Source organism: Leguminivora glycinivorella, chromosome 17 (genome assembly GCF_023078275.1).
Source record: "Leguminivora glycinivorella isolate SPB_JAAS2020 chromosome 17, LegGlyc_1.1, whole genome shotgun sequence".
NCBI classification, from domain to species: domain Eukaryota; kingdom Metazoa; phylum Arthropoda; class Insecta; order Lepidoptera; family Tortricidae; genus Leguminivora; species Leguminivora glycinivorella.
Genome location: NC_062987.1, coordinates 15,017,588 through 15,041,144, shown reverse-complemented (window position 1 = coordinate 15,041,144; position 23,557 = coordinate 15,017,588). Strand labels below are relative to the sequence as shown.

The 23,557-nt window shown below is 39.1% G+C and overlaps 1 protein-coding gene and 1 non-coding gene across 4 annotated transcripts in view; both read left to right on the top strand.

Annotated features, from left to right (window-relative positions):
- LOC125235130 (G-protein coupled receptor moody-like) overlaps positions 1-23,557 on the top strand; it is a 106,530-nt gene that overhangs the window by 49,779 nt on the left and 33,194 nt on the right. The gene's annotated exons all lie outside the window — the stretch shown is intronic.
- Positions 10,074-10,146, top strand: Trnad-auc. The gene has a single exon. It is a non-coding gene; the product is annotated as a tRNA-Asp (tRNA).

Here is a 23,557-nt window from a genome sequence, read left to right as displayed (position 1 = left end):
CTTTTAGAAAAAATAAATGTAGGCAATATCAGTATTTATTAGGTGGCGCTAAAAAGTCGAGGTACCTACGATTCGTATGTAAATCCTGTATAAAAATCGTTGCACATAGATATTTAAAATTGCAAACCAGACTTAATCACGTATTACTAGGATAGTGTTTGAAACACAGTCATACGCGATTAAATGCCGTTTTCAATTTTTTTTAAATATGGTACCTGCCAGATAAACTAAGGTTCAGTAGTAATTTGACCTTGAATAAACAGTTTGCTTTAAAATTCCAGTCTGGTTTATTTTACCACATTTTACACTTCTTGACACTGAAGAGCTGGTACGCATTTTTAGCGGTGTACGTTGCGACTTTCGTTAGGAGGGAAAAGGGTTGTTACACCCGTGTGGCACCAATGATTTTTTCGGAATTTTGTGCGAAATTTCATTTGATATTTCCAGTCTATTTTCGGTGAAGGAAACATCGCTCGTGGAAACTAGGACTAATTCCAATAAGGGCTCGTTTTTATTCCCTTCGGGTTGGAAGGTCAGATGGCAGTCGCTTTCGTAAAAAAGTGCCTACGCCAAATATGGGATTACTTGTAAAAAGGCTCAGTAGTAATGAGCCGTGGCAAATGCCGGGATTTAGTCGCTATTTTAGGAGGATGATGATGACACTTGACACTGAAAATTATGTGCCTATTTCTGGGCTATAAGTAACAGTATTACTCAGCGTCAGTATTTTCTTTATTTTTGAATAGGTAATGAAGGGTGAAGTGTCAGTGTTGGGCGACAAATGTCACTTTGGTGAAACAGGCTACTGAACCTGACATTTCTGTTTACTTCTTATCTGTGTCTTAAACTTAAATAACAAATTATCAGGTAATAACACAAAAAGTCAGAAAGACACGTACAATCATAAGTCGTGATCAATGTTACTGGCTTATGTATTTGTAAACATTCTTTTATCAATGAATATTGTGTTAGTACGTGTAACGTTAAATATTATGTAACATTACATAAATCGACCCAGTCTACGGATGTGCTGAGTATTATGAAACTAGTGCGCAAACAGTTCAAGTTGATAATCAAAGCCAAGTGCGGGTAGTTCAAAAAACTCGCGCGGCTGTCAGAAGGTGTTGATGACATTTCAAGCCAGTCTTCTCCGAGACCACGGGGACAACGCCGTCCCTAATACGCGATTAAGTCCCAATTTTAAAAATAATTATATTATGAAAATAACAATGACTCCGTGTTTACATACACATAAGTATATCCACACCAGTATGCCGAGCGCATGATTGCCGCGAGAGTACGTCATATGTCGTAGATTGTATACGTCTTCTTATAACTGTATGAATGACACAAGGACACGGGTAGTCTATCTCGCGGCGACATACTCTCGCGGCAATCATGTGCTAACCCTGCAGGATCAAACCCCGGACCTCCTGTCACTATGTACAGTCAGCATCATTTGAAGCGGTTGAAACAACGCCCCAAAAGTATCTGACATCCTAAATAACTTTTCTAAATGTAGATAAGTTCACGGTCAGAAATATCGAAAGTTGTGTAGATCACATATTTTTCTGTTTAATTGTTAGGTACAGAATAGTACAGTAATCGGCCATAAAGAACGCACATCGGTCTTTGGAAAGAGATAATTAACGTCCTATAAGCAAGAAAGATACAACGCTTTTCGAAGACCGATTGACGATAAACCGATTTGCATTTTTTATGGCCGTTTACTGTAGTTACTTCTGAAGCGTTGTTTGATCGGTTAGGTACTTTCGATTTATTGTACTGCCACTTATCATTAAATACTATAGTAATTATGCCAAGCCGTTTCCGTCACTACAAATTAGAAATAAGTGGCAAATTAAAATACTCTAGGCACGAATCATCCCACAGATTTCGCACCTTTTTCTTGTGGCAAACTTGTTTCATCGGCAATAGAACCGATACTATCGATATGAGTGATATAACGTTTAATGCCGGAACCAATCATATCATCTCAACTATTCTACTGCTGACTCAGCCACATTCTCTCATAATAAATGGTCATCGCTGACTCACATAGCTACGTTACTAAATACGAGCCCCAATGCAAATGATATCGTCTAGTCACACTTCAACGTGCGATATTTATTTCCGAAACTGGTATTTAAACCCAGATTGACTTTGATGATAAATGGAATACACGACACACTAAGCCATTAAAACTAGTTTAACACGTTCGCTGCGGCAAGCCAAAACCTTAACCCAAAATCAAGTGCGTTACGAGGCCCAAACCGCCCCGTAATAGTTTACATCGTAGTGCGTTACGGGTATAAAAGTGCCCCGTACGCTGAAGTCTGTTAAAAGTGCTGTAAGTTCCTGAAATATTGGATTTTCAAATATTTTTTTCGGCTAACTGTAAGAGTATGAAATTTCCTACGTCTCATTATAAAATGAAAAAATACGGGGCTTAATACACCCCGTAACGCATGTAATGTATTAAGGTCGATAAATTAGTAGTGATGGGAATAAAAAAATCGATGTATGTGCTATATTAATAAAAACATTACACATCAAAAATATGATATTTCGCACTCTTGTATTTTTGTGAAAGTAGTTAATATAATTACTTAAACAAAGATAAATAAAATAAGATAAACCACCACCGTTTTTACGTATTAAAAACATAAATATTTAATTACCTGCCTGCAATTAAATGTCAATTTGTGGTGATTTTGACGTTTACTGTGTGGGATAACCTTTATTTTTGGAATATAGTAGTTCTAACGTGTGGTTCGAGCGCTTCATTTTTAATTTGCCGATAACAAGTATTTCAGTAAGCACTGCACTAGCGATACTGTGCCCACAACCCCGTACGGGCCAGCAAATTCTTTTACGGGGTTCACAGAGACCCGTATCGCACTAGAAGGTAATTTTTGTCCCCTGGTCGGTACGGGGTTCCTGAGACCCCGTATATAATTAATATATCAATAAATAATACTTTTGAACAGAAATCCAAATGTATATTTGTCATTTTCGTAGTTGCAAAAATGACCAAAATACAGCTTACGCACCAGCGGAGTGTACATGATTTTTCTCACCCGCACTGAGTGATGACAGCGTACGGGGTTCAAAAACCCCCGTAACGCAGTGAACGTGTTAATCTTGCGCCGTACAAAATGCCCTAATGTTATATGTTTTAATATAATCATATCATAAAAATAACATATCTAAAGCAAAAAAATACGCCTAGTTCATATTTGAGGCATAATAGGTCGTCTATTTTAAATAAAAATAGTTTAGTAAGATTAATATTATACAATAATATTTTAAATTGAATTAATAATATTATAAGTCGTCTGATATGATATACGGCTACATAAAAAGGTAAATTCTGTAAAAAATATAATTATTCTACAACATTTTTATACCAAAATAGCAAGAGGTAAGTCGGTGCCTGAATCAGTGAGGAAAATTATAATTTCCAGTAACATAGCGGCAAATCTACGTTCCAAAATATCCAAAGACCTTTTTTTGCCAAGATCTACGGCGCATACAATCATCCAGCATCAACTAAAACACGGAACCGTCTCCTGTTTAAATAAATCTGGCCGTCGAAGAATAACTGCCAAAGAGAAAACAGGATTTTGAGGAGCATCATCAGGAAAAATCGTCATGCAAGAGCAGGAGAACTTACCTAACTATGGCATGACGCGATCAAAATAAACATTTCAGTCGATACCTGAAAGACAGTAATGAAAATAATGGGCTTCGGTTTTCACATCGCTAAACAGAAACCATTAGGTACTTACTCAAAAGCAGAAAACTAACAGGTTGAAATTTGCACAAAAGTACAGAAACTGGACTGCCGATCAGTGGCGAAAAATAATATGGAGCGACAAATCCAAATTTGAGGTCATAGTTGGCGATGAACGAAGTAAAGTCATTCAAGATAAAGGAGATGCATTTCACAAAGACTGTCTTGAACGCAAGGTGTAGTTTCCAGCATCTTTAAATGATTTGGGGCTGTATGTCGGCACAGGGTGTGGGATGTCTGCAATTTATAGATGGAACCGTCAATGCAGAGAAATACAAAAGCATCTTGGAATAGAGTTCACTACCGTCTATAAGAAAGTTCAAGTATATAAATGGATTTACTTTTCAACGAGATGGTGCCTTATGTCATACTGGCAAGACAACGATGGAGTGGCTGAAACAAAAACAAATTCCTACCATATCATGGCCATCCAGCAGTCCAGACTTGTCTCCCATAAAAACTTTGTAGTGGTAAATGAAGAAAAAGTTGCGAAAAGATCCTTCTAAATCCAAAGCTGATTTTAAGGAGAAACTTGTGGGTGTCTGGAATGGAATAACCCCTGAGGAGTATAGACAGTTGGTAGATACAATGCCGCTCAGAATTAAGGCCGTTTTAGATGCAAAAGGTGACGCCACCAAGTGGTAGTTGTTCTTTTCTGCATCGGCTACGCTGAAGACGACCATTTTTGCGAGTGTTACATTTGGTGAAATTATGTTTTTTTGTTTACTAGTGAGGAAAATTGTTAATTTATGTTTTGAATAAATAAAATATGCATTATAAGCTCTCTTGTTTTTATGTTACATGTTCTACTAATCATCTAATTCATCCTGAATTTTGAGGTCGAAGTTAGGACATAATATTTTTTTCATACTAGACGATATCATTTGCATTGGGGCTCGTACTCTCATATTCAACAAACTAATATATGCTTTGCAAATCGAACCTTCTCGTATAGAACGAAGCTTCAAATTCTCACGCATCCAATTATTTCAAAGTTGGTAAGGTGTTGATTCACTATTGACTCAGTAAACATTATGTGTGCGGTCAGATATGTCGTAAACCGGTAAACTTGTGTTTAAAAGACGTGGTAGCAGTATTGTTTTGCCTGTACTAACTACAGTAAACGCTAGAGACCGCTGATATTACGTCGTACTGGACCTCATACAAAACGTACTTCATTTCTTTTAAATAAAATTACTACATATTATTAAGTTACTTTTAAACCCTAGTGTTTTACTGGGTACTTTACATACGAAGATAACATGTATACTGTATGTCCACTGAAATATATTTTTCCTCTCCACTAGCTCGGAAACACATGTTTTGTCCTTTAATACCAGCGGGTAAAAAGTAAAAACGCATTTTATCCACTAGTGGGTAAAGTAATTTGACCTTGAATAAAGTCAAATTAACTGCTTTAAAATTGATAAAAGTAGGTGAATCTAGTAATAAAGATGATTTACCACCTTTTTTTTTTTTTTTTGTCGGAGTGGGGAATGCGTTTACGCACCGTCCCCCCGACCACGGGAAGGCCTTAATGGGGGGGTGTGTGGGACTCCCACTTTCGGCCCCCTCTCCTATTGAGAGGGAGGGAAGCGGACTACCCACTAAACCCCACTCCGGCGTTTCGCCCCCTGTGCCGTTCATGAAGGTGCCACGGGATCATCGGATTTCCTCTTTCCACCGTGGCGCCCTCCGGCAGCCCCGGCTAAGTGCCAGGGCACCCGCGCAAGGAAGGAAGGGAGAAACGCTTGATCCCTCCCCCTACGTCGCTAGTGAGGCCAGGAGATATGAAAGATACCTTAGGTACATAAATAGGTGTCTATTAGATTTTTCCCCTCACTAGCTCGGAAACACGTGTTTTGTCCTTTAATACCAGCGGGTAAAAACGCATTTTATCCACTAGTGGGTAAAGTAATTTGACCTTGAATAAAGTCAAATTAACTGCTTTAAAATTGATAAAAGTAGGTGAATCTAGTAATAAAGATGATTTACCACCTGTGGAACTACTGGAAGCAGTGATAAACGCATTTTTTGCGTTGTAGTTTCCTCGCTATAGTGAGGGGAAATATTTATGTATTTCTATAGGTACCTATCCATTATTTTGTTTTCTATAAACCCTTGCATTGCTGTGTATGGAACTAAAATGAACAATTTTATGTTCTTCCTGCCTACCCCTTTTGGGAATTGAGGCATGAGTTTATACTTATTATTACCTCTCAACAATAGTGAAATTACCAACAAAGGAGCCCGATACAATTCAATACAATACATACAATTCAATGCAAATTGTGCCAACATAGTTTAAAAATATGGTGGCCTGCTTTTTTTCGGTGAGAGTGATTCAACCTTCGGTATTAATAATGAATTTTAATGATAATTATGTTAATATTTGTCTTAAATAGTAGTAGATTTGACCGGAAGTTGTATATACGGTGGATGGCCAATAACCCGACAGACTTGATTTTTAGAAGCTATTACTATTGGTAAAAGTTACAAATAATGTAATGCATAAATGCATAGTGATTACCAACCTGTTTTGGTCAACGCGTGATCCTGTTTATGCTCTTCGTTACGGATGGAACGAAAAATGTTTAGTATTTTTTGAGTGAAAATAAAAATACGTGCTGTGACCGGTTTCAGTATACAAAAAAAATAACGACTTAGTGTAAAACTTACATAATTTCTAGTTTAATTTTCCCACCTTTATTGGTCAATCAAGTTTCAAGGTAAAATGACAAGAATGTATAGTGAGATAAACTGGCATATGTTCGTCACCATAATAAGGTATATTGTCCACTGGCTGTTGTGAACATTACTTAAACGAGGTGACACTGTCATTTTCTAAATCGTGACTAAGACGTGCGGTTTTTTCTTTGTGCAAAAAAACTTTGCCTTTCAAATTTTTGCCATGAATCATCAAGGTTTTAACAGAATGTATCTGTTGCAAATTTACCGGTTGAAAAGTTAATTGTTTAGTTAGAAAACATTATTTTAAAATTAAGTTAAATGCTTCTGACTAGCGACTTCGTTAGTTAGCAATTTAATGTGACTTTTCAATATAAAAGGGTCAACTTTAAGTGCAAGAAGAATTGCACCAAACCGAATTTGGCGTGCTAACTGGTTGATGCAAATGGCCCTGAGGATGGTAAGTAACATTGTTACTCAGCGTCAAAATTTCCTTCAGCGTCAAAATGTCCTTGTTGAACAGACAATGAACTATGTGCTTTTAATTATAATATTTGATTGTAAAAGCGTGGGGCGCTGGAACAGGAAAGACTTTTTGTATAACTTGCTGATAAATCAAATTATGCTATGTTACGGGAAGGAGGTTACACAGATTGACCCGCTAACTGGAGTTGCTATGACTAGTAGGTTCTACATTAAACAGTCAAATCAATTAAAAGTCAGTGTTCAAAGTAGGTACCAGTTTGTCGAACTCAGACAAAATATGCGCTAGTAGCGAGGAGAGTCGACAGTCACCGACACTTAGAACGCCGCTTTTTTCCGGTAATCAAAGTACAAAAGGGGAAAGTGTCTACAGTGACAGGATGCAGAGTTCTTGTTCGTGGACGAGATATCTTTGGTTCTCTTTGGTAACCCTTAGGCGGCATATGTAAACGTTATGTTCTTATGCAACTTCATTCGCCAGGAAGTTCGGATTAGTATTTGTTTACAAGAAAGTCTTTCCTGTTCCAGCGCCCCACGCTTTTACAATCAAATATTATAATTAAAAGCACATAGTTTTTAAACTTCAGCTCACAAATAGAGACAACTTGAACGATCCATAATTTATTTTTGGCTTTTACGTGCATTTATAAAAGCGTGTTTTATAGTGTTTTTTAAACTATTAATTTATTTTATACTTTTTAGTCATTAATAATGAAATACTTTTAACATTATACATAAATTTATTTCAAGTAGGCGGATTTTACATGCCATTTGTGGCTTAACGTGTACTTATTGCTAATTGCTACTTAATAATAACTAGTGGCTACCTTCTATGCCATCGCGGACTTTTTGAAGACATTAGAGAGACATACTTTCGCCATACATTGTTTTGAAGCTCTCAGCTAGTGGGATTTTGTTTGACTCGATTAGAAAATATTGTCACATTTCAACTAATTCAAACAAAATTTAAGTATTTCTTTTTTGCCGAGCCCCCCTTTATTTGGTCTTAAGGGTCACAGAAAAACCATTACCCAACTTATTTTAAATACAACGTTGATCTTTCTTTTATGCGGGGGCTTCGCCCCCGAGCCCCCCTTTGTTTGCTCTTAAAGGTCACAAGAAAACGCTAACCCAACTTATTTTAAATACTACGTTGATCTTTCTTTTATGCGGGGGCTTCGCCCCCCGAGCCCCCCTTTTCGTTACTCTTAAGGGTAACAAGAAAACCCTAACCCAACTTATTCTAAGTACTGCGTTGATCTTTCTTTCATGCGGGGGGCTTCGCCCCCCGAGCCCCCCTTATCTTTACTCTTAAGGATCACAAGAAAACCTTAACCCAACTTATTTTAAATACAACGTTGATCTTTCTTTTATACGGGGGGCTTCGCTCTCGAGCCCCCCTTTTCGTTACTCTTAAGGGTCACAAGAAAACCCTAAACCAAATTATTTTAAATACAACGTTGATCTTTCTTTGATGCGGGGGCTTTGCCCCGAACCCCCCTTTGTTTGCTCTTAAAGGTCACAAGAAAACGCTAACCCAACTTATTTTAAATACAACGTTGATCTTTCTTTTATGCGGGGCTTCGCCCCCGAGCCCCCTTTGTTTGCTCTTAAAGGTCACAAGAAAACGCTAACCCAACTTATTTTAAATACTACGTTAATCTTTATTTTATGCGGGGGCTTCGCCCCCGAGCCCCCTTTTCGTTACTCTTAAGAGTAACAAGAAAACCCTAACCCAACTTATTTTAAATACAACGTTTATCTTTCTTTTGTGCGGGGGCTTCGCCCCCGAGCCCCCTTTGTTTGCTCTTAAAGGTCACAAGAAAACGCTAACCTAACTTATCTTAAATACTACGTTGATCTTTCTTTCATGCGGGGGCTTCGCCCCCGAGCCCCTTTGTTTGCTCTTAAAGGTCACAAGAAAACCCTAACCCAACTTATTTTACATACTACGTTGATCTTTCTTTTATGCGGGGGGCTTCGCCCCCCGAGCCCTCCTTTTCGTTACTCTTAAGGGTCACAAGAAAACCCTAAACCAACTTATTTTAAATACAACGTTGATCTTTCTTTCATGCGGGGGCTTCGCCCCCCGAGCCCCCCTTTTGTTTGCTCTTATAGGTCACAAGAAAACGCTAATCCAACTTATTTTAAATACAACTTTGACCTTTCTTTTATGCGGGGAGCTTCGCCCCCCGAGCCCCCCTTTGTTTGCTCTTAAAGGTCACAAGAAAACCCTAACCCAACTTATTTTAAATACAACGTTTATCTTTCTTTTGTGCGGGGGGCTTCACCCCCCGAGCCCCCCTTTGTTTGCTCTTAAAGGTCACAAGAAAACGCTTACCTAACTTATCTTAAATACTACGTTGATCTTTCTTTCATGCGGGGGGCTTCGCCCCCCGAGCCCCCCTTTGTTTGCTCTTAAAGGTCACAAGAAAACGCTAACCCAACTTTTTTAAATACTACGTTGATTTTCTTTTATGCGGGGGCTTCGCCCCCGAGCCCCCCTTTTCGTTACTCTTAAGGGTCACAAGAAAACCCTAACCCAACTTATTTTAAATAATACGTTGATCTTTCTTTTATGCGGGGGCTTCGCCCCCGAGCCCCCCTTTTTGTTACTCTTAAGGGTCACAAGAAAACCCTAAACCAACTTATTTTAAATACAACTTTGATCTTTCTTTTATGCGGGGGGCTTCGCCCCCGAGCCCCCTTTGTTTGCTCTTAAAGGTCACAAGAAAACGCTAACCCAACTTATTTTAAATACTACGTTGATCTTTCTTTCATGCGGGGGCTTCGCCCCCGAGCCCCCTTTTCTTTGCTCTTAAGGATCACAAGAAAACCTTAACCCAACTTATTTTAAATACAACGTTTATCTTTCTTTTATGCGGGGGCTTCGCCCCCCGAGCCCCCCTTTGTTTGCTCTTAAAGGTCTCAAGAAAACGCTAACCTAACTTATCTTAGAATAAATTTAAAAGTGGAAAATGTCTGCCTTGGGTGAGACTTGAACTCACGGCCTAACACTCTTAACGGCGGTTTAACACTCTTACGGTAGATGTCGCTACGGGTCCCATTGACCTTAGTAGTGGAAAATTTCGCTGGCTTGGTTGAAGTCTTGGTGGCTCAGTTGGCAGAGCGTTGGAGTATCGATCCAAAGGCCGTGAGTTCAAGTCTCACCCAAGGCAGACATTTTCCACTTTTAAATTTATTCTAAGCCTAGTGGCATCGATTGCAGACGTTTCTGCTATTCAGAAGTTAAAATCTAACTTATCTTAAATACTACGTTGATCTTTCTTTCATGCGGGGCTTCGCCCCCCGAGCCCCCCTTTGTTTGCTCTTAAAGGTCACAGGAAAACGCTAACCCAACTTATTTTAAATACTACGTTGATTTTTCTTTTATGCGGGGGGGCTTCGCCCCCCGAGCCCCCCTTTTCGTTACTCTTAAGGGTCACAAGAAAACCCTAACCCAACTTATTTTAAATACTACGTTGATCGTTCTTTTATGCGGGGGCTTCGCCCCCGAGCCCCCTTTTCGTTACTCTTAAGGGTCACAAGAAAACCCTAAACCAACTTATTTTAAATACAACGTTGATCTTTCTTTCATGCGGGGGCTTCGCCCCCGAGCCCCCTTTTGTTTGCTCTTATAGGTCACAAGAAAACGCTAATCCAACTTATTTTAAATACAACTTTGACCTTTCTTTTATGCGGGGGCTTCGCCCCCGAGCCCCCCCTTTAAGGTCACAAGAAAACCCTAACCCAACTTATTTTAAATACAACGTTTATCTTTCTTTTGTGCGGGGGCTTCACCCCCGAGCCCCCTTTGTTTGCTCTTAAAGGTCACAAGAAAACGCTTACCTAACTTATCTTAAATACTACGTTGATCTTTCTTTCATGCGGGGGCTTCGCCCCCGAGCCCCCTTTGTTTGCTCTTAAAGGTCACAAGAAAACGCTAACCCAACTTTTTTTAAATACAACGTTGATCTTTCTTTTATGCAGGGGGCTTCGCCCCCCGAGCCCCCCTTTGTTTGCTCTTAAAGGTCACAAGAAAACGCTAACCCAAGTTATTTTAAATACTACGTTGATCTTTCTTTTATGCGGGGGGCTTCGCCCCCGAGCCCCCTTTTCGTTACTCTTAAGGGTCACAAGAAAACCCTAAACCAACTTATTTTAAATACAACTTTGATCTTTCTTTTATGCGGGGGCTTCGCCCCCGAGCCCCCTTTGTTTGCTCTTAAAGGTCACAAGAAAACGCTAACCCAACTTATTTTAAATACTACGTTGATCTTTCTTTCATGCGGGGGCTTCGCCCCCCGAGCCCCCCTTTTCTTTGCTCTTAAGGATCACAAGAAAACCCTAACCCAACCTATTTTAAATACAACGTTTATCTTTCTTTTATGCGGGGGGCTTCGCCCCCCGAGCCCCCCTTTGTTTGCTCTTAAAGGTCACAAGAAAACGCTAACCCAACTTATCTTAAATACTACGTTGATCTTTCTTTCATGAGGGGGCTTCGCCCCCGAGCCCCCTTTGTTTGCTCTTAAAGGTCACAAGAAAACGCTAACCCAACTTATTCTAAATACTACGTTAATTTTTCTTTCATGAGGGGGCTTCGCCCCCGAGCCCCCCTTTTCTTTACTCTTAAGGATCACAAGAAAACCTCAACCCAACTTATTTTAAATACAACGTTGATCTTTCTTTTATGCGGGGGCTTCGCCCCCCGAGCCCCCCTTTGTTTGGTCTTAAAGGTCACAAGAAAATGCTTACCCAACTTATTCTAAATACTACGTTGATCTTTCTTTTATGCGGGGGGCTTCGCCCCCCGAGCCCCTCTTAAAGATCACGAGAAAACCTTAACCCAACTTATTTTAAATACAACGTTGATCTTTGTTTTATGCGGAGGGCTTCGCCCCCCGAGCCCCCCTTTGTTTGCTCTGAAAGGTCACAAGAAAACGCTAACCCAACTTATTTTAAATACTACGTTAATCTTTCTTTTATGCGGGGGGCTTCGCCCCCCGAGCTCCCCTTTTCGTTACTCTTAAGGGTAACAAGAAAACCCTAACCCAACTTATTTTAAATACAACGTTTATCTTTCTTTTGTTTTGTTTGCTCTGAAAGGTCACAAGAAAACGCTAACCCAACTTATTTTAAATACTACGTTGATCTTTCTTTCATGCTTGCCCCCTCGAGCCCCCCCCCTTTTTTCTGTTCTTATCTTCCGGCACCATCATCAGGCCTTGAAACCTAATCGTAGTCATAGTTCATTACAAGACTTTTCTAAGAAGCCCAAAAACAGCTATGATACGATGTTCCATCATGTAGTTCCAGTTCATATCTTCCGGCTCCATCATCAGACCTTGAAACCTAATCGTAGTCAAAGTTCATTACAAGACTTTTCTAAGAAGCCCAAAAACAGCTATGATACGATGTTCCATCATGTAGTTCCAGTTCATATCTTCCGGCTCCATCATCAGACCTTGAAACCTAATCGTAGTCAAAGTTCATTACAAGACTTTTCTAAGAAGCCCAAAAACAGCTATGATACGATGTTCCATCATGTAGTTCCAGTTCATATCTTCCGGCTCCATCATCAGACCTTGAAACCTAATCGTAGTCAAAGTTAATTACAAGACTTTTCTAAGAAGCCCAAAAACAGCTATGATACGATGTTCCATCATGTAGTTCCAGTTCATATCTTCCGGCTCCATCATCAGACCTTGAAACCTAATCGTAGTCAAAGTTCATTACAAGACTTTTCTAAGAAGCCCAAAAACAGCTATGATACGATGTTCCATCATGTAGTTCCAGTTCATATCTTCCGGCTCCATCATCAGACCTTGAAACCTAATCGTAGTCAAAGTTCATTACAAGACTTTTCTAAGAAGCCCAAAAACAGCTATGATACGATGTTCCATCATGTAGTTCCAGTTCATATCTTCCGGCTCCATCATCAGACCTTGAAACCTAATCGTAGTCAAAGTTCATTACAAGACTTTTATAAGAAACCCAAAAACAGCTATGATACGATGTTCCATCATGTAGTTCCAGTTCATATCTTTCGGCTTCATCATCAGACCTTGAAACCTAATTGTAGTCAAAGTTCATTACAAGACTTTTCTAAGAAACCCAAAAACGGCTATGATACGATGTTCCATCATGTAGTTCCAGTTCATATCTTTCGGCTTCATCATCAGACCTTGAAACCTAATTGTAGTCAAAGTTCATTACAAGACTTTTCTAAGAAACAAAAAAACGGCTATGATACGATGTTCCATCATGTAGTTCCAGTTCATATCTTCCGACTCCATCATCAGATCAGCTCAACAGTACCATATTATTGTATTGTCATCGGAACTACATATAGCTGCCAATTTTCATTACGCTACGACTCCTGGAAGATGGTTAAATTAGCTTCCTTAGATTCCATTACATACATAGTTACATACACGACGACCTAATAAAAGCGTGTTAAAAAGCAATGTCAACTGTCACGCCGTGGCCTACGTGGCCAACGGTCGCGCGATTGTCGCGCGACGTCGATGCGACGCATACGAAATCAAACCTTATCGATATCGAAGTATGAGATGCGACGGCGACGGTCGCGCGACCGTCGCCCACGCAAGACACGGCGTCAGTGTCACTTAGCTGTCATTGGTGTTTTTTTTTTACTAATTTCTTACATTCAGCACGCGCAAAGGCATTGTCACCTCATCTGCCATTAAATTTCACAACTCATGTCATTTCGGATGCTTAGAAATAATACGAAATGAAAATAAGAACTACCTTTCCGTGAACTCTATAACGTATTCTATCAGAAAAATATATTATTTGCCTATATTCAAAAAACTTTATACCAATCCTTATTGCATACTAGCTTTTGCCCGCAGCTTCGCTCGCGTTAGAAAGAGACAAAAAGTAGCCTATGTCACTCTCCATCCCTTCAACTATGTCCACTTAAAAAAGCACGTCAATTCGTCGCTCCGTTTTGCCGTGAAAGACGGACAAACAAACAGACACACATACTTTCCCATTTATAATATTAGTATGGATGAAGCCTAAGGACCCTTTAGATCAGGACTGTCACAAATAAAAGCGTAGGTATTTTTATTTTGTATCATTTGCAGCTGTAATAACAAAGCAACTCTTTTAACATTTTCCTTTGAAGATTCTTTTTGCAAACAAAACCTTTATAAAATATGAATTGTTTATCGTCTAATTGTGTAGTGAGAGATGGTACCTAATTACGAAACGTAAGCAAGTGAATGATAAGATGACAGATGATAGAGAGCTATGAAAGACTAACGCCGTGTCTTGCGTGGGCGGCGGTCGCGCGACCGTCGCCGTCGCGTCTCATACTTCCATATCGATAAGGTTTGATTTCGTATGTGTCGCATCGCCGTCGCGCGACCATCGCGCGACCGTCGCCCACGCAAACCACGGCGTAAGAAATACTGCGCCGACCCCTAATGACGGGGATAAGGGCAAGCGAATGATTAGGCATTTGTAACGCGAATGACGAAAATATTAAATCATTCTGAACGTTTGATGATTTTGAATTGACAATAAATAAATAAGACCACCCACATTTACTTGTAGTAGCTAGGTACCTATATGTATAGTAGCGCTGGTGGCCTAGCGGTAAGAGCGTGCGACTTTCAATCCGGAGGTCGCGGGTTCGAACCCCGGCTCGTATTAGTGCTCGTACCAATGAGTTTTTCGGAACTTATGTGCGAAATGTCATTTGATATTTGCCAGTCGCTTTTCGGTGAAGGAAAACATCGTGAGGAAACCGGACTAATTCCTAGTTACCCTTTGGGTTGGAAGGTCAGATGGCAGTCGCTTTAGTAAAAACTAGTGCCAAATCTTGGTATTAGTTGTCACAGCGGACCTCAGGCTCCCATTAGCCGCGGCAAATGCCAGGTAACGCAAGGAGGATGAGGTAGGTAGGTACCTATTATGATTGTCCCACGTGGAATCTTGCAACCTGAGTCAAAGCATGTTGTTGTGAGTTGTGACATTATCACAAGATGCATTGTACAATATGCATTTGTGCACGTGTCACATTCCTAAACAAGTGTTCATTAGGGTAAACTCGCCTCATTCGGTGACGCGCATGTGACACTGTTTGAGTTGCAGGCGTCCTAATTCGTCACCGTAATACACCGTAGCTTTGAAGCACTATATAAAAAAAAACTATGTCGAAAGACGATTTTTGGTTGTTTCACCGAATTAGGCGTGTCACCTAATGAGGCGAGTTTACCCTACATCGATCAGTAAACCGCATTGGTATTTGGCTACGCGCAGAAACCTCGAATAATGCCTTATAAGTATTAACGAACCAACTGAATCATGACATGACCAACTTGGCAGATAATTCGTTTGAAACTTTCAAACCAAACGTAAGGTCTTCTTGTAATGCATTTAGGTCGCTCTAACTAAATTTTGTCACTACACACATGTCAGTGTCTAATAAAATGATATCATTGCATTTTATATCAAAACATTTTTTTTTTCATATAAATTGTATCAGAAAAGTTTTTTTAGCCGAACTTTATTTTCTTGGTCCCATACAAGCTTTTGATTCTGGATAAGAATGGGATCGATTGGCGTCAAAAAAACAGTTTGTCAAAAATGCCCTTTTTCTCTCGTTTTTTTCTAAATCTGTAAATGCCATTTGTCATCAATTTGAAATCGATGGATGGTCCCCTTAGACCATTTTCACGTAAGACTACGGGATCTCATAGCTGCCCTTACTAACCCGCTATCAAAATACACCTTGTATAAAAGAAAAAACTGACTGACATATCAAATATCAACGCACAGCACGTCGGTTCCTTATTATGTGTAGAAAAACACTAAGAAATGGTTTTTCAAAATTCACCTCCTAAGGGCCACTTGCACCAACGAAAATGAAGGATTAACCTGAGGGTTAACCCACCATTTTATATGGAATTTGACAGATGACAGCCCATCACTAACCCTGAGTTAAGTGGTTGGTGCAAGTGGGCCTAAGTGGGTGAAATGGGGGTCCAAAGTTTGAATTATTTGAGGGTCCCCCCACATCTAGCGTCTCGCGAGCGTCGCGTCGGGCCAACTGTATGGGCAAAGCCTGACGACGCGTCAACGCGGCGTCTTTTTCCATACAGTTGGCCCGACGCGACGCTCACGAACGAAAGATGGAGGATTAACGCGGGCGAAGCATTTTATATGGAAAAAATTAAGGCAATAAAACTGACAATTGCGCCGCGGTCCGGGTTCGAATCCCGGTAAGGGCATTTATTTGTGTGATGAGCACAGATATTTGTTCCTGAGTCATGGATGTTTTCTATGTATATAAGTATTTATATATTATATATATCGTTGTCTGAGTACCCACAACACAAGCCTTCTTGAGCTTACCGTGGGGCTCAGTCAATCTGTGTAAGAATGTCCTATAATATTTATTTATTTATTTATTATTTATTTATTTCCACCTGTAGCTGTTCCATTTTATTGCTGAAAGGCCGTTCAACCTGTTATTATACTGAGCATTAGAACTTTATTGCGCTGACACCCGAGGATCCTTACGGCGGCGATGATCATTAAATCTTATTGAAAACCTGCCTACACAAGCTTAGCGTGATGAACATCGACCTTCTTACTTGAGTATCGAGTTATGGTTATGAGATAGGACGCTTCCATAATATTTATTTCACAATAGTGACAATGAGGAGGCAAACTGACATTTTATCCCGCCAGGCGGCGCCTGTGCCTGTGAGAGAGAGAAAACATATTATTTTCTCGCTCTCACGTATGAAATTATTTATCTGTGCGATCAAGTGCAAAGATTAATGGGGTGGCGCCATCTGTCGCGCCGTTCATTGCATGTTCAACAAGGAAATAATGACGCTGTTACAACTTATCAACCAAGAAATAGGCACAGAACCCAGAAAGAGATGCACAGAGGCATTGTCAGTGTCGAGTGTCAATGTCATTGTGGGGAAATGTGTCATTAAGTCCTTATCAATAATAATTATGTTATAAATTGAAATAGATATCATACACGAAAGAAAAAACGACAAGGCCCACTGGTGGCCGAGCCGGGAATAATTATGTTGTTCTGAAATACGTTATTTATAACCCCCGACGCAAAAACGACGGGGTGTTATAAGTTTGACGTGTCTGTCTGTGTGTGTGTCTGTCTGTCTGTCTGTTTGTTTGTCTGTCTGCCTGTGTGTGTGTCTGTCTGTGGCATCGTAGCTCCCGAACGGATGAACCGATTTGGATTTAGTTTTTTTTGGCTGAAAGCTGAGTAAGTCGGGAGTGTTCTTAGCCATGTTTCATGAAAATCGGTCTACTATGTCGCGGTCGGGGGTTTTTTCAAAATTTTAATTTTATGGTTAGGTTATATATGTTCTTATACTGACTATCCACGTAGGTACATGCAAATTATTAATTAATAATCCTTGCCAGTAAAAGAAATTAGTTCAGTTGAAAATTCGCAACGTGTCGAGGGGCAAGTAAAAACTTGACAGACTATAGGTAGGTACTCTAAAATATATAACAGCGAAAAGCACTATCACCATCATTGAGCAGTAATGATTACTCGGGGCAACGTACTGTCAATTGGCTCAAACACAATGACATTAATGGAAACAGCTTCTTTTGAACAAACTTCGGATCATTTTATTACCTGCCATTTAAATGGACTCCAAAGTACAGTCAGCAACCAAGCTGCGATCACAAAGTGCCAAAAATATGTATCAGGCACCTTAATGTACAGGTAATAAAGTTCTGTATACATAATTTTAGCACTTTCGCTGTATTCATAGCTTTGTTGCTGACTGTATAACGATAAGCCTCCGAAGTAAAACGATTCACAATTATTATAATGTAAATAGACTGGTGAAATCCAAATTGAAGGGATAATGATTTAAAATTTATGCGGACGAATTAAAGTAAGTTAAATTTTAATGCCTTTTATCTCATTGTGACACCTGTTGAGAGCGTTAGATAAAGAATTTTGGCTTTAGAATACCAAAAATATTATATAAGTTAATACAATATATGTACGCGATTATTGTTGTCATTGACTTTGTCTGTCACGCTTTAGACTTAAGAGAATTCGCAATACATTACCTCTTAGGAAAAACTTTCAAGCGTAATAAAAATCAGAATTAGGTATACCATCAAATCTCGACTTTGGGGGGGCAAAATGTAACTGGTCCATTTTTTCCATTTTTACAATGTTTACATTATTAAATAGAGTGTCCACCGGTTATATATGGTAGGCGTGTTCAGTGGATACATGTAGAACTCAACATCATAGTGCAGCCATACTCAAAGTATGCTCCGCAAAACCTCTCTGGGGGCTCCGTATGAATTCTGGTTGATTGATATGCGACTTCAACTCTCTTCCATAAAACCAAAGATTCACCAATTGTAAAAATAAAAACAGTTCCATGTAAATACCTCACATTAAAATCTAGTGATTACATTTTACTATTATGATTAAGACTTTTTTTTTCATTTATTTAATTTAAGGGTTCCGTCAGATATTTTGCTTTCCAAAAGGGTTCCATGGGAAAACAAGTTTGAGAAGAAGATTAGTTACAATTGACCCCCAGTCGAGATTTGCCCCGCTGTACCTTACAAGTTATTTTTAAAAGTCGCTGAACAAAATGTGGGTCAGTATGATGAGTATATAATATAGCCTACAGTTTATTTCATTGCTTTTGTTACAGGGCCCACCCGGATATACGGGGGCAATTTATACTTTAAATAAATAAATAAATAAATATTGGGGACATCTTACACAGATCAACTTAGCCCCAAACTAAGCAAAGCTTGTACTATGGGTGCTAAACGACGATATACATACTTAAATACATAAATACATACTTATATACATAGAAAATATCCATGACTCAGGAACAAATATCTGTGCGCATCACACAAATTAAATGCCCTTACCGGGATTCGAACCCAGGACCGCAGCTTAGCAGGCAGGATCACTACCAACTGAGCCAGACCGGTCGTCAAAATAAAAACAAAAAAAAATAATAGTGCAAACGCAAATTATTTCATTTGGACATATATATCTTCTTAACTTTTACCTTTTACTAGCCTTTGCACTATTGGCAAACTCTAAATTGCCCCCGTTTGTCCGGTGTATGCTAATTAAATATCGTAACGTAAGTCCACAGTTTCTTCCTAAGTGACAGTTTGTCTTTATTCATCGTGCTCACAATATATGAAGATTAACCTACTCCCAGTTAGTTGTTAGTTAGTTAGTTGGTCACTAAATTTCAATAAAAAAACCACAATTGTGGGGCAAGTTTAATTGAATAAAGCTGCATCAGGAATGTTATTCCAAATGCACTGCATATTCACATACGCGAGTCCAAAAATCAGCATCAGCAGTGTAACCGCTTTCCGATAGCATCTTGAAGAAAAGTCGTATTCGGAGTTTAATTATAGAACATGAATTAGATATGGATCTGATCTGCCATTGGCATCGGAACGAACGGACAGTGTGACAAGCTTTTACACTGGTTTGTCGCACCCTCATAAGAACCTACAGTCTATTAGGCTGTTTAATTTTTTTTAACCTAACTTTTTTAAACATAATGAAGCCTCGTGGACGTCAGCTGCAGCGTTGGAAAGTTGAGGAATTGCAGCCATCGAAGGACCGAAAACTTATGAATTCAGACATTTCCTCCCGTACGATATTTTTTCAGATGAAGTATCCGTGAATCGATGGGCTTTGTTTAACATTTGTCTTATTAAAAATGTGGACCCAATTAAACGTCAGCTGTCACTTCGTTGGTGGGTAGAACAATTTCAGACACCAAAAGATTTAAAAAAATATCTAAGTAGGTATGTTACTTAACGCAGTGAGCTCCTAAACACTGGTTCTTTCTCTAAGAAAAAAATAAATTATTTTCGTAGAAAATATTTTAATTTGTGTTTTTTAAGTAGTCACACTACTATTACCCATGTTATAAACATTAAACCAAGCGAACACGAGAGAGGGCGCCACGAGCGTTCGGAAATGTCATATACTTGAAAATTTCGACCCTTGCCTTCGTGTACCGATGGCCAAGTGGTTCAGGCATCCGTCCGGTAAACGGAGTACGCTGGTTCGATTCCAGCTCCGAACACTTGGAGGCCTTTCACGAACACTGGTTATTTCTATTGTTTCTATTGGTTCCTCTTGTCCCCACGGGAACATACAGGATAAAGCATGTAGGCGTTCATTAGGCGATGAGCTTTGTTTAACATTTGTCTTGTTAAATTAGTTAATTATCCGTGCATCGCTCTCTACGTGACTGTCTCCGTCCCGTGGGAGCGTTACAATTACAAGTTTCAGTTTTAGGTTCGCTGGACGATTCGTTTTTTTTTTTGTAGTTTTAATTTGATAAACTACTTATAAGTATAGGTATTTAATAGCAAGAATAATATATAAAGGACTAGCTTTTGCCCGCGGCTTCGCTCGCGTTAGAGAGAGACAAAAACTAGCCTATGTCACTCTCCGTCCCTTCAAGTATCTCCACTTAAAAAATTACGACAATTCGTCGCTCCGTTTTGCCGTGAAAGACGGACAAACAAACAGACACACACTTTCCCATTTATAATATTATATTGAGTATTAAGTATTAAGTATGGATTGACAATTTTCATACTAAAGATCGTACCTCCATTTGTATGCGCCACCTATTAAACACTAACATAACTCCACTGATGAGACCTACAAATTCATATTTTTTTCAAAATGTGTTCAGGGGGCCGATTTTTGAGTCTCACGGCGTTCGAATTCAGAAAATTGTCACTGAAAATAATAGGCAATTTACCGTTTTCAACCGGTATTTTAGTGACAGTGAGACTCAAAAATCGGCCCCCGAAGTGATATCTGAAAAGAAAATAATAAAAAAGACGCAAAAATATTATTGTATGTCAACGCAATGTGTTATTTTTAACCCCCGACGCAAAAACGAAGGGGTGTTATAAGTTTGACGTGTCTGTCTGTGTGTATGTCTGTCTGTCTGTCTGTCTGTCTGTCTGTCTGTCTGTCTGTCTGTTTGTCTGTTTGTCTGTCTGTCTGTGTGTGTGTCTGTCTGCGGCATCGTAGCTCTCGAACGGATGAACCGATTTTGATTTAGTTTTTTTTGTCTGAAAGCTGAGTTAATCGGGAGTGTTCTTAGCCATGTTTCATGAAAATCGGTCCACTAGGTCACGGTCGGGGGTTTTTTCAAAATTTTAATTTTGTGGTTAGGTTATTTATTATTGAAAACGGTAGCTTCTATAACGAGCAAAACACACGGATGGGCCAGTTAAACTCGTAGGATATTAAACTCACTTTTGATTCACCCAATTGCCCTCGCCTACGCTCATTATCTTCATAAAGTTCTCACCTCATGCATCATATCACCCACGATGTCTGGTTGGAATTTAAACATAATTTCTGGCGATGTTACATTACTATGATACTAATCTTGTCAATGAAAATGATAGTATTTTTGTCAACAAATTGGGGCCAAAATGTACAGTGAAAAATTGATTGGACAAATTTTGAACGAATTCATTGATAAATTCGTCACGCACTTTTGCAGCTCACTGTACCTTTACCCAAAGTATTGAAATTGAAATTGAAATTGAAATTTCTTTATTGCCACAGAAACAAATTAACAAATTAGCAAGTAGGTACATAAAAAACTTAACTAAATACTAAATTAAATCCAAGTACTAAATTTAGACTAAAGTTTAGTCTTAGTTTCTTATATAATTATGTAACTATGTTAAAAAACTAAATTAAATGTAGCTATTATTATATCATATTGAACAAAAATGTGGCAAATGGTTTTGGCGTCAGCATGATACTGAGAATGCCAGCCCACATGGGTAACACTTCAGCGCTGTTTTTCAGCCGAAACCACATTCCCTTCGCACCTCCACAGTTAAATTTACATACAGAACCGCTTATATAGTAAACAAAGAGTAAATAAAAATAAACAAACATTAAAATATAGCACTTTTAGCACACAGAAAAAAAAAACCTATGACAGTGTTTTTTTGATGATTGGTATGGCCTAACAACGGGTAGTGACCCTGTCTGCTACGCCATTGGTGCTGGGATCGAGTCCAAGTACGGGCATTTATTTGTGTTATGAACACAATTCTCGTATGTTTTCTGTCTATTTATTATAGCTAAACCGCGGTCCTGGGTTCGAATCCCGGTGAGGACATTTATTTGTGTGATGAGCACAGATTTTGTTCCTGAGTCATGGATGTTTTCTATGTATACAAGTATGTATTTATCTATTTAAGTATGCATATCGTCGCTTAGCACCCATAGTACAAGCTTTGCTTAGTTTGGGGCTAAGTTGATCTGTGTAAGGTGTCCCCAATATTTATTTATTATTTAATTATTTATAAACATGAATATCGTCGCTTAGCATAGGAGCTAGGTTGACCCGTGTAAAGTGGCCCCAATTTATTAAATAGTAGGTACAACAATAAAAGAACTGCTGCCAGTCTTTAGGCGTAAGTATTTAAGGGTCAAGGACTCAAGGTCGACAATTCAAACTGTCATGCTTTAAAAAACACTATTATTTTCGTAATCATCTTTCATTGAACGGGCAAAGGTGAAGTCAAAGTGCGAACGGACGTATTCATTGTCGCATTGACACATTATTTTCTAAGAATCTGAAATGTCAATTTGATTCAATGACGGCGCGAAGGGCTGAGGCACTGATGACGTCCACTTGTTTATGGAACATTGAGGGTAGCAATGAAAACCAGTAGCCTCAATAAAAGTCATTAACCAGATCTTTAATACGTATATCTGCGTGCATTTACCTACATAATGTCTCTTGCGGCTTCAATCGAACCAGCTTATCATAGTCCGGTTGCCTCATAGGCACTCTGCAGGGATTTCAACTGAGGTCTGAGACTAAATTGATCTCTCTCATGGATTTTGGCTGATCTGATATTGACGTTTTCTAAGTATGAGAGAGCCACTTTTATAATCTGGTCGTTAATCTTTTTGTAAAAGATGCTTAGTATCATTATGTGATATTCTCGTCGTAATATACCTGCGGTATTCTTAAAGATTTCAACAAAGTGTGTCCCATCTAATAGTATCCATACTAATATTATAAATGGGAAAGTGTGTGTGTCTGTTTGTTTGTCCGTCTTTCACGGCAAAACGGAGCGACGAATAGTCGTGATTCTTTAAGTGGAGATAGTTGAAGGGATGGAGAGTGACATAGGCTACTCTTTGTCTCTTTCTAACGCGAGCGAAGCTGCGGGTAAAAGCTGGTATTATATAATGGTAACTTTATGAAAGCTATAAAAGTTGAGTACCGCGTTTAGGCCACGAGGCCTGCCGAGTGGCCTAAGGTACGAGACTTTTAGCCTTCATAATGTGAACCTATAGACAAAATAGACTTTCTTATCGTTACTCAAATGAAGTTAATTTGGATACCTCTGACAATAATCTAATTGACAGATTTAAGTGCTGGAGTAGAAAAAATGCTAAATAAACTTGGTGGGCATAAACGTTGGATTTTTTCTTTTACAAATTTACAATTCTCTCGGGATTTGGCATCTATTTGTTTGTTG